The sequence below is a fragment of the Lissotriton vulgaris genome, chromosome 5 (assembly GCF_964263255.1).
Source record: "Lissotriton vulgaris chromosome 5, aLisVul1.2, whole genome shotgun sequence".
Lineage (NCBI taxonomy): Eukaryota > Metazoa > Chordata > Amphibia > Caudata > Salamandridae > Lissotriton > Lissotriton vulgaris.
In genome coordinates this window covers 1,136,913,651-1,136,926,138 of record NC_141693.1, presented here as the reverse complement: position 1 = coordinate 1,136,926,138, position 12,488 = coordinate 1,136,913,651, and the positions used below count along the sequence as shown (strand labels likewise).

The window sequence follows — 12,488 nt, the reverse complement described above, 5'->3', positions numbered from 1 at the left end:
AAGGTCAAGAGCTATATACACCCTCTACATCCTCACAGGGGAGTCAAAATGACCGGCCCATGTCCCCGTGCCAGGGGACAACTCGTGTCGCTAAGATGGCCGCTGCCTGCCGCCTTTGTCCCGTGAGCAGTGACCAAGCAGCCATGTTCGCTAAACTGGCCGCGGCATGGCGCCCATGTGTGCTTAGTCAGTGACCTAAGACTGCACGGATCTAAAATGGCCTCTACGTGGTCCCGATGACTGCCTGCTCCTGAACAGATGGCACCAAAAGACAATAGCAATGACCCAACTTCCAGGCCGCAATGGACACTGAGGCCGCTAAAGGGGACAGCACGATAACGCCTTAAAGCCTGCAGGGAAAGAGAGGAGGGGGCCTCCGTTACCATCCCACGTGCATGTACTCTCCCCCAATGGCCACCTCCAGTCCCAAAGACTCCCCTCAAACCAACCTACCGCACGTTGGTGCTAGCACGGGGGGCCGGCATAGCGCCCGAAGGTAAGGGCACAACAAAACCCCGTTAGCTAGGAGTTGGGACGATAATGACACGGGCGACAAAATGCTGCACCACTAAATAAAAGGCAACCCAAGATTGGAGCACAATGCGGTCCCGCCAGATGCGCCGCCCGACTCCGTGCCAACCCTCCACCCCCGCAGCAGACACGGGCCGTGGAAACAGGAACGTAAGTCGCACAAAATTATGATGGCAGCAGGTGATGCGCAATACCAATGTTACAACACAGCTCTCTCCCAACATCCCCCAAAGCCGGTGGCTAGAGGCCCGTAACAGACTGGAGAGAACACATTAATCACAACAAAAATGTTGCCTGCGTGATAAACTAACAGTAGTTTCAATTAAGTTTGCAAATCTAATACTTGGTCTTCGTGTTTTTGCTAATACTTTTTTCTATTCGGTAACCTCTGGCCAAAACACTACGGAAATAAAAAAAACAATTAACCATTTGTATTGACCACAGTTTTCTGGAAGGGGCGCGGGGTTAGCTGACTAGGAAACAAATAAGGAATACCAATAATATGAAACAAGTGGGGCGAGAACGGGCACACGGAGAGCGGGAGGGGGGGGGTCGGGAACGGGACAGCGGGAGGCGGGCAGACACACGGACAGCGGGAGGGGGCCCGTAACAGACTGGAGAGAACACATTAATCACAACAAAAATGTTGCCTGTGTGATAAACTAAGAGTAGTTTCAATTAAGTTTGCAAAGCTAATACTTGGTCTTCGTGTTTTTGTTAATTCTTTTTTCTATTCAGTAACCTCTGGCCAAAACACTACGGAAATAAAAAAAACAATTAACCATTTGTATTGACCACAGTTTTCTGGAAGGGGCGCGGGGTTTTTTGACTAGGAAACAAATAAGGAATACCAATAATATGAAACAAGTGGGGCGGGAACGGGCACACGGAGAGCGGGAGGGGGGAGGGGGGGTCGGGAACGGGACAGCGGGAGGGGGGCAGGCAGGCACACGGACAGCGGGAGGGGGGCGGGCAGGCACACGGACAGCGGGAGGGGGCGGGCAGGCACACGGACAGCGGGAGGGGGGCGGGCAGGCACACGGACAGCGGGAGGGGGGCGGGCAGGCACACGGACAGCGGGAGGGGGGCGGGCAGGCACACGGACAGCGGGAGATTGGCGGGCAGGCACACGGACAGCGGGAGATTGGCGGGCAGGCACACGGACAGCGGGAGAGTGGCGGGTAGGCACACGGACAGCGGGAGAGGGGCGGGAACAGCAAGAAAGGCACTCACCTGGACTTCTTCCGGCGGCGGTCGGCCGCGGAATGACCAAATGAAAACTCGACGAGCGAAAAAATAAACTCCGCCAACCGCCGCACTGACGTAGGCAAAAGGGAAAAATTCTTGGTAAAGGCCCACGAGTCGTCTCGAAGAATGACGGACGCCTCTCTCTCTCTTCCAATGGCTAGCCTCCATTTATGGAGCTAGCCAATGGAAGACAGAGGCCAGACTAAGCCAACATACTCTAAACAAAAGATTTCGCCTGCGCCGAAAAGCTGTGCGGCAGCTTTCGACGAGGCGAAACCTAAAAAGGGTGGGTGAATCTAATTTTTCAGGGAAGAGAAAAGAGAATAAAGATCCCGAACAACAGTCCTGCTCCAATCTGTTGGAGATATGTATTAGCCCTGGTCTAGGGGTACTTCCATAAGAACCATCAGGTATCATTTTATTATTAGAGAACCTGATTCCTGGTTGGAGGTTGAAACCCAAGGTATGTTAACAACTCAGGACCCTTTATGCTTCCCAGCAGTTGAGGCAGGGTTGTCCTTTCCTTCTTGGAACCTTGCCGGAATTGCTAACAAGTTAACATCTTCAGAATGGTGTAACTTTATTGACCAATTTGACATAATTCTGTTTCAGGAAACATGGTCATTGATCCCAGTACATCGTTTTGGGTTCCTTAATTTCCAGGTACCAGCTACAAAAAATCCTAAAGGTCGCCCATCAGGGGGCCTGATAATCTGGATTCGCCAATGATTATGCTGTAGAATCCAGCAAAGGAGTTCCTCATCAAATGACATTTTGTCAGTTAACCTTACATGGGCTAATGGCCAGGGGGTGGCTTTTTTTAACATTTATGCTAGGGGAGTAGCGGGGGCCAAACATCTGAAGTAATCACCGCTCTCGACCACGAGCTTGAGGCGCTCCCAACACAGCTGTCCATTATTGTGGGGGTGATGTCAACACTACCTTTGAACCACTTGGCCAAGAGGACCAAATGCTAGCTGCAGAGGAGGATAGCAAATGGGGCGTCCCCCAGCTTGAATTACACGCAGTCAGAAGATGGACAGCGGTGGCCATCCAACTTAAGGCTTTATGTTTAGCAAGAGGACTCAGAGCAGCTAATGGGCGTACCCAGTCAGATCTCCAGGGGGATAAAACATTCGATAATGGTAGGTTTTCCAGCCGAATAGATTACTTCCTGGTGGACATCAGAGAATGGCACAGGCTGATCGATATGATTGTAAAAAACAGGATGGAGAGTGACCACAACCCTCTTTGCATGGACTTCCAAGCTAAAGTGGAGTTAAGAGAACCAAATTATGGGGGCGGCAAAGACACCTTAGATATTGTAGCCTCGAATAACCTGCGCCATATAAAATGGGATAGATTAATTGAGAACCCGGAGAGGCTGGAGGATCTTAAAAAAGTGGTGGTCGAAGAAGTGGGCAAGATATACTCACACAGTAAAAAACAAAAATTTTCCTGAAATTATGCTTGAGGCTCACACGAACTTCTTTGCAAAGCTCCAAGGTTTTTTTATAAAGTCCACAAAATTAGATAAGGTCTACAAAAAATTACCCAAGGTGGGGTGGTACAACCAGTCCTGTAGAGCAGCCAGTCAGAATCTTAGTACCGAACTCAGCAGCAGGAATATCCCAGGTGTGAGAAAGGCGAGGGATATATATAGGAAGGCCCAGAAGGAAGCCAGGAAACAGTGGGATGAGGATCACTGGCGTGATCTGAAATCTGCTTGTGCAGCAAAGGACCAAAATCTATTTTGGGCCCTAGTTAAGTGGGACAGAGGAGGGATAGCACAACCCCCGCAAAATAACGTTGCCAAAAACCAGTGGGTAGACTTCTTCAAACCAAATATGCTTGTGATCTAGCTGAAGGAGAGTGTATACTACCCCCTACAGTTTTCTATCAATGTCAGTTATTTACAATAAAAGATGTTAACATAGCGCTAGACTGTGTGACAGGGGGCAGAGCCCCAGGAATGGATGGCATACCTGCTGATGTGTTTTTAAGTGATCGATTATCTTGGTGTCAGTATTTCGAGTGGTTAGCCAATTCTGTGGCCAGGGTTGCACCAATACAGACCTCATGGAAGGGTGCTGAAATAATTCCGGTTTTTAAAAAGGGAGACAAATCACTACCTAGTAATTATAGACCTATCAGTCTTATAGACTCGGCTCAAAAACAAATAGGTTGTCTAGTGCAAAACAAATTGCAATCCTGGATAGTAGAAAAAGATATCTTGTCCCCATATCAAGCTGGCTTTCGCCCCTGTACAAGTTCAGTTGATCAGGTCTTTTTTAGGTTTCGACCTGCCGAGGGGCACGAAGTACCCCTCCCAGTTTGAAAACTTTTGTTTTCAGTAGGGATGTTCAGACCGCCTCTGTTTCCAATTGGCTAGCTCCATAAATGGAGACTAGCCATTGGGAGACAGAGGCTGTCAATCACGCTTTCTTGCGAAAACGCGATTCGGGGGAGTTTCTCGTTCTTTTTTAAGCCCCGCCCCTTTGTCCCGGGCCGCGCTGTGATTGGCTGCCGGCCCGGGACTCCCCCGTGACGTCATTTCCCGGGCCGCGCTGTGATTGGCTGCCGGCCCGGGACACCCCCGTGACGTCATTTCCCGGGCCGCGCTGTGATTGGCTGCCGGCCCGGGACACCCCCGTGACGTCAGCCAATCACAGCACGGCCCGGGACCTGACTTGTTTTAATCTTCTTTTCACATTCTTTACTTTGTTTTGTTCATAATTTTCAATCTGAGAAACTCTTTCCTTTTACAACTTACTTGTAATATTACACATGGTGTGATTTATACATCATTTGTGAGCCTTTAGGATCATTTTTCCACTCCACATTAGTAAATATGCAATCAGCAACATAATTTACATTGGTAACACACACCGAGATCCACCGATTTCAGGATATAAATATATCGCTACATTTAAATACCCATTTTTGTGAATCCATACATGTTTGGGTTCTCGTTTTGCTAAATTCGAACACCACAGTCTTTTGACCCAAGCATACATTTTTTCTTGTTACAAATTATTTGGTCCGTTTTTCCCGCATGAGCGGGATTCAAACCCTGTCAGCCAGCTCCTTAATTCAGGCGCTATGCCTTTAAAATCGGCAAAGCACACTGGGATAGCATCTCTAACGCGGAAGCAAGGGAGAGAAACGCGAGCACAGAATCTACCCACGGCACGAAGGTACATAGAGTCATTCATAGATGTTATGGAAACATCGGAGCGTTTTCTTCCGTTGTATTCCTAACACAAGTCTTTCACCTGATTTGCACGCAGGTTGCAGCCAAAAAGAAATGCGGTTTTTGATGTTGTTGGGCGAACCCATATTCTAAAAACACATGGAAACTGAGATTCCATTCAAAGGCTAGCGGTAAGCGATTCATGATTTTCAAATAATACATAACTCAAGTGTTTTTTTCGAGTAGATAGATATATGATCACTTTTTTTGGCATTCAGATATTATTTCCAGTGACGCAGTTCACATCATTTGGATTTCTAGTGCTTGAATCTGGGCAGAATAACTTTTCTTCCCCATTGGCAAGGAAATGGGTAAGATACAAGCCTTTTCAACTAGAGGGGGTTAAGGCAGGTTGTCAACATTTTCACAGCATACACCCACGAGCACGTAGACATAGTTATAAACATTCTGCACCGGCAATTATAAGTACTTTGCACAGAGCACAAATAAGTTTTCACCCTTAGGGCGTTTCTACGCATCTTCGATGTTTTCTTTCTCCTTTTTTTTCTAATCTTTTTTCTAATTTTCCAATTTTCATGCATGTTTTCTCTCAAAATTCTCATGAGTGCAAATTCTATTTCCTTCCCCTTAGTCAAAGACGCTCTCGTGGCAGTCTGTGAGTGCCCTGTGGTCGGGAGGTCTGTGGATGTGTGGTTACTAGTGAGTCGGGTAAAACAACAACCAGCGCTCTCTCAAGTGGAACAATTCTCAGAGATGAAAAACAAATGCTTTGAAAACACAAGATTCATTGTGATTAAATGCGTTTATTTTAAAGCCGACAGTGATATTTAGAAATATTTCGGTACATTTCTCAATTTTGGTTCTTTTGGTAAAGCATCTAGAAAGCACCGCAGTGTGCGCAATGCACCTCTGAGAACGAAGCTATGTACAATGGAAACGTGGGCACACAGGTTCTAGTCCGTCGTCCGAACACTGGATGTTTCCTGTGCTCTTCGGGCGGGCACGCCCCACCCCCTCAAGACTGGGAAGTTTGTGTGGTCTCTGTTTCCGACCGGACAGTTTGCAAGCTCTTGGAAACTGCCCACAAAACAAATATCTAGGTGTGCAGTTGCGTGTGGCGTCCGCATCCGGACAGTGTGTCTGCCCTCTGTGTATAGCATTCTGACTCAGTACCAGGACAGTTTATGTGCCATACACTTGCTTGTGGCCACGGCACGCCAAAACTCGTGTGCACTTTCAGTGTGGCCTCTGTACACGGACAGTTTGTGCACACACTGTCCATGTACTGTGTGTGTCTTTCGAACCAGTGACACTGCGTGTCTCCTGTGGGTGATTTCCTACCCTGGCCAATTTGTGTGATCTGCAAGAACGATAGCGGGAACCCTGTGTGTGTGACATCCGAAACAGAGCGGTTTGTGTGTTTTGTGTTTGCCACCTGAACTAGACTGTGTGCTGCAGCACAATCAACGCTGTCTGTGTGTACTCCGTATGTGACATTCAAACTCAAAGCAATTCCTGCACTCTCTGTATATGGCATCTGAACTTAGATAATGTGCGTGCCCTCTGTGTGTGGCATCCCAGCTTCAGGAAGTTTGCGCGCGCTGTGTGTGGCCACTGTATTCTGTGGTGCAGCATCACATTGGTAGATCGCCCCTGGATTATGCACGGACTCCTGTTGATCCGGGGGCAGGTTGTATTTTTTCCCAGGACTAGTACGGATTTGGTAACGCCTGAACGCCTCTCAATGCTTATTTTTAAGGGGCAGTTTTGTATAGTGTTCCCTCACCTCCACCCCCCCCCCCCCGTTTTTGCTTTAATATACAGTCACCCTTCTTCCCTCATCGTCGTACCCCTCCCCCAGCTGCATGCTTCCAGGACAAGAAACGCAGTAGATCTTGGATTTTGGCAGCACATTAATCATGTGCATCAGATGATGGCTTAGCGCGATAAGCTGAAAAACAGGTACGTGTGTGCTTGTGTAGGGTCTGGACATTGTTGATATTTCATTTCCACTAGGGGAAGGTTGTTGACAAAGTTATTGGAATTGGAAATTGTTACTAGCCACATTATAAGTTTTCCTCAGCATCTGTCATCTAGAAATTGTTATTTCAAATGTGACGTAATCCAGCACTTTCAAGTGCTAGTGCTGTCCTGTTTAAAGCACAATAACTGTGCTAAAAAGTGCCAGGCGTTACATTAACGGACTTGTGCCATGGAAGTATAGCGAGCGAGCTTCTAACTGCTGCATTGCCAAGTTAAAAGTACAGGGCTGGCTTTAGGGGTGTGCCTGCACTGATTTTGATGTGGGCGCTGTCTTTAAGCATTTGCAATGCAATAGCTCTTGCATTTACACAAGTTTAAGCTATTGGAATTGTAAATAACAATGTATTTTATTTATGTTTTTAAAACGGAAACAAAAATAAAAGGCATTGTCATTTGCAATGTCAGTAGCTCAAACTCACGTAAATGCGAGACGAGTTAGAGTGCAGTTTGGGACTAGTGTAGATCTTCTGAAGTCTGTAAAGGATGGTGAAGGTGACTACATATTTGCTGATGTTATGCCTGTTTCAGTGTGAGCACTTGTAGAAGCTTTACAACCCCATCTTGCTGCACTTCACATGATGCTGCCCTGTTACCTCAGAGGAAGACCTGCCCTCTTGAAAAGAGAATTCACCATGTGGAAAGGGGACGTGGCCTTAGACATGCAGGGCTTTATGCAGATAAACTGCCCGAGGCCCTCCTTCAGTTTTCAGACCCACCCCATCGGTTTGCAAATCGAATGTACATATAAAAATTATTTGGACACATCATTAAAATGTTTAACTTTTCTACAAGAAATATTGTATATGTACTTTTTTTATGCAAAGAAAATTTAAATACTGCATAAATGACTTTTCTACAACACATATTTTATATGTACCTTTTTATGCAAAGAAAATTAAAATAGCGCATAAATAAAAACATTGCCATTTACAGTACTAATAGCTCAAACTTAAATAATGCGAGACCTATTGCATTGCAAATGCTTGTTAGGTCGAGCATTCGAGACCTCTTGCATATACTTTAGTGAATACTTATATGTGTATGTACTTTGTGGGCTCTGGAGATCAGCCGTAGGACTTGTGTGCTTCCGCTTAGGGACTTTTTTTTTCCTGTTCAACTGCCTCTATTTAACTGTCTTGATAGAAAATGACCAGCCGAGGTCAGTAAAATACCAAAATTGTTTTAGCATTCTCTAGATTCCAGTCCATAGAAATTGTCTTCCACGAGCACCGGTAGACGATAATATTTTTTTCAAATCTTCTATTTTCAGTGATATGACCAACAAAGGCCCTGATTTTATATTAAGTAAGAGCTTTGGACTATACCATTCCCGTCTGAAAGGCAATATTTCTCTCCATGTGTTCCTATACCCGGGTGTCACACAGTTTGGTGCTTACTTTCCCTCCATGTTAAAGAACAGTAGATGTTTCAGCACCCAGACTAATGTGCTGCATAGCTAAATACATATAAGGTCCCAAAGGCGATACCGATTGCATTGCAAATGCTTGTTTTTTATAGCTCTCTACTGGAGGAACGTGACTAACCAATGGGACCCTTTATGCTGTTTACGTAGATTTAAAATCAGCTTTTGATTTAGTTCCTCTTTCTAAACTTTGGAGTGTACTTGCTGAAGCTGGGTTGGGCCCGGAACTGCTAACGCTTCTTGTCCGCTTGCATGAGAACAATTATGCTAGAATTAGATGGGGGGCTCAGGGTCAGGTGACCGACCCTTTCCCTGTCGAACGTGGTGTCCGGCAGGGGTATGTTCTGGTACCCACACTGTTTTCTATATACATCAATGGCATTGTAGACCATCTAAGCCGCTCTCCCACTGATGCTCCTGTATTAGCAGGGGCACGCGTGCCAGTTCTCATGTTTGCGGACGACACGCTGATAGTTTCTCGAACTCCGAGTGGGCTCCAGAAGGCAGTTAACTCATTTGGTGAGTTCTGCCAAACGTGTGGACTTGAGATAAACACCTCCAAAACCAAGTTCACGCGTTTGAACCAGCAGAAAACATTTAAAAAGGTACAATTAATTTTAATGGAACTCCCTCAGAACAGGTTGAGGCCTTCACGTATTTAGGAATATCCCTTCAGTGTAATATGAGATGGAAAAATCACATCGATATGGCTGTTCTAAAATTCCATCAGCTGGCGGGCGTAGTGGCACTTAAGCATAAAGCTTTATTGACTAAGCCAATCACCCCTGCTCTAGAAATTTATAACATGAAGGTGATAAGCGCCTCCTTGTACGGTTCGGAATTGTGGGGATTCTCCAATTTGAAACAACTAACACTGGCGGAGAACAGGTTTCTACGCCGCCTAGTCGGGGTTCCCCGAAGTACTCCTACCGTCCCATTGGTATATGATCTCGGCAGGAAGAATATAGAGGATTTGGCACGGCTACGACCTTTATTATACTGGAGACGTATTATGACAACCCCTGAACTAGCTCATTATGCCACTGCCCTGAAGGACATCATCAGGGCAGATCGCTTACATACCATCCCGTGGCTTAAAGAAATAAGGGGTATGCTAACTAAGTTGGAACTAGACTACCTATGGATCACTCCCAATGCCTTAAGTTTTCCATCAAAGGCAACCCTGAAAAAAATGTACTGGGATATGGTTTGGTTGACTGCTTATAGTACTGGATCCAATACTAACTTAACCGGTCGTTTTCTTGATATCAAACCTTTACCATCATGTGAGCCTTACTGGGACATCATTGAAAGGCCGTTTGATAGAAAATTGTATTTCTAATTCAGAACCGGGACCCTTCCTTTAAAAGGTATTTACTTATAAATGGTCAGCAACTCAGAATGACAAATGCCACTACTGTAAAGACTTGATTGAGAACATTCCTCATCTGCTGTTTGTATGTCCCCTTTACGTAAGCCACCGTCGTAAGTGGATAAAATCTGTGTGTTTAAATCTAGGAACACGTAGGTACATAGAGGCGTTAAGAGTACTGGAATCAGATTGTACACCCTGTGGGGTGATCGCTGTTGCAAAATTCTTAGGGTGGGCCTTGACTATACGCTCCCGCACTTTGCAGCTCCCAGATGCTGCCCAATGAATTTTATGACACCGCTTAATACCAGATCAACTTTTTTAATTCAGGTCTTATTGAATTATTTTAATTATTCTGTATAAATAGTTTTTAATCTGGAATGTGACAGCATTATGGTTTAATGAGCTTTTAAAATAATGATTTTAACTTTGTAGTATTTATAGAGTAGTGTCAGGATGTACAACCGCTTTTAGGACATGCTGTCAAATAAAACTTTGAAATTTGAATTTGACTAGACGCTATAAAATAAGCAACCATCCACCAATATTACTGCATAGCCTGCTTGCACGTGGAAAGGGTAGTCAACAGTAGAGACAGCGAGTGTGGTTACAAAAGCCAATGAGAAGGGTGAAAAGATCCCCTACATACAGATTGTTAAAAAAAAAAAAATCAGTATGTGGGTCTGTGTGATAAATATCTAGCGCGTCTTAAGAAACTTGGTTTTGTTTTTTAAAGTAGGCCGAGTCCTGACATGCGGCAACTTCAGAGTTTTCAACTTGATCAGTGGTCTCTCATGTGATTGTGGGGAATACTGTTTTAATATTCATACCGTAAACACAAAACGAAATTTCCCTAAAAGGAAATAAAATAAAACTGACTATTTTAACGCCGCACCACTTCTCTGCTTGCGATAAAGGATTACTCAAGCATGCCACACCACGTGTCATGCAAACATCACACTAGGGTCAAATTTAAGTAATTTCACACAAGTTGTGATTGTGAACTATGAATTTGCATGAGAACGATTATGCACCCCGATATTAAATATAGCGCTTGTTAATAGTATTTTAGAAACAACCCCAAGCACGAAGCGGGATATTCTGTCCAGTGAAGCAAACACAATGAAAAAAAAACGTTATAATAGGTCCCAGCACAAGACAATACACCCTAGACCACACGACTCTCCAGTCTTCCCCCACCCCATCACTACATTTATTAATGCCTAGTGTCCCTCCTCCATAACTTGCCCTCGACGAGGGTAAGAAAAGCTTTGTGCAGTCACACTACTTTGAACACATCAGAGGTCTCCCCCCACATACCTCTGGCACTTCTAGGCCTTCGCGTAACACTGGGCAGCGCAGTTCCTATATATCAACGGTCGAAAGCCGCACCAGTGAAACCCTGCATCGTACCTTGCTGCTGCATGACCACTAACCTCTCTGAATCCAACGCGTGCCCTCCGTTAATACTCATAGACTGTACTGATTACACGCGCCTCTCCCACGGACACCCGTACACTGACCCGCAGGCGATAGCGCGCAGCGTCCGAACGCCCTACGCACGAGCGCGTGCGCGCTTCCTCATCCGGCCGGCGGATCTACGAGGGGCCGTCATAGAAACAAAAAGAAGAGCTTCCGGATAGGTAGGTGCGGTTCATTATGACGGAGCATTCATAGCATAAAACGAACAGAATTTCAAGAGTCTGTTCTAGATCTCTGCAGTTAGCTCTAATATTGAAGAGAAAGACTCAGTGTTAAGACGGATCTTCCCACACAGCGAGGCATTGAATGTCTTCTTTTTATTCAATAAAGGAAAAGCACTGGTAAAAGGGCCAACACATCCGCACTGGTTGCCTCGCAATTTCAACTGGTTCACATGTAACTTTTCTTATTACCTAACAGCATTCATTCTGCTCAGCAACATTTATGTACATTCTATAATCCTTCACCCGGCAAAATCAATGATACACACACAAATACATAGCTAAACTGCAATTAGTCTGTAGCAATGGGTTACGCTATTTCATCCATGTCTTTTTTTCTGTGAGTGACAGAATTCTGACAAGTACAAACATTCAGACAGGAGAATAGTGATTCGCCAATTAACTTGCGGAGAGAATCTTGATTTTATTGAAAGACAAGGGAGGCTAACCTTATGTAATTACCTTTTATTGATGCCCCAACATAAAGCCCTTTAAAGACTATTCAATACATCATAAATAAAACCATTCCAACAAAGAATGTTCAAACATCATATAGCTCTATGACAAGAATGTAATGTTGTAAGTTCACCCCAACATAGGACACAGAGAGCCCAGGTACACGGTCAAGTTCTTTTATTAATTTAGAACTTCGCTATGCAAAACAGCTCCGAGCGTCTAAACACGACTGGCTCCGGTCGCTTCTGGTGCGCGATGTTCGCGCGCTTTCCCCAGACTCCAGCGCATGCGCAAGTGTTCCGCTCTCCCTCCGGTGCACTGCGTCATCACGCTGAGGCGTCGGAAGCTAGAGCGCAACACTACATATCTCCTCTTTTCCAACAACACAATAAACATTATGAGTCAAGATCAATAGTCCTTTACTTCAAAGTCTTTGAATCGAGCGGGTCGGACAACTATCCTCCCAGCTCGGGTCGTCTTACCGGAGTCGATTCTTCC

General features: G+C 45.4%; 1 protein-coding gene across 2 annotated transcripts in view; it reads right to left on the bottom strand.

The window, feature by feature from the left end:
- TDRD1 (tudor domain containing 1) overlaps positions 1-11,422 on the bottom strand; it is a 1,954,313-nt gene extending 1,942,891 nt beyond the window's left edge. Inside the window, exon 1 of one of the 2 annotated variants that reach the window (XM_086922877.1) lies at positions 11,268-11,422. The gene's annotated coding sequence lies outside the window, so the exon portion shown is untranslated. Of the gene's footprint in view, positions 1-11,151 lie in introns of both variants that reach the window. The other variant, XM_086922878.1, reaches the window with a different exon arrangement.
- Positions 11,423-12,488: the final 1,066 nt, after the last annotated feature.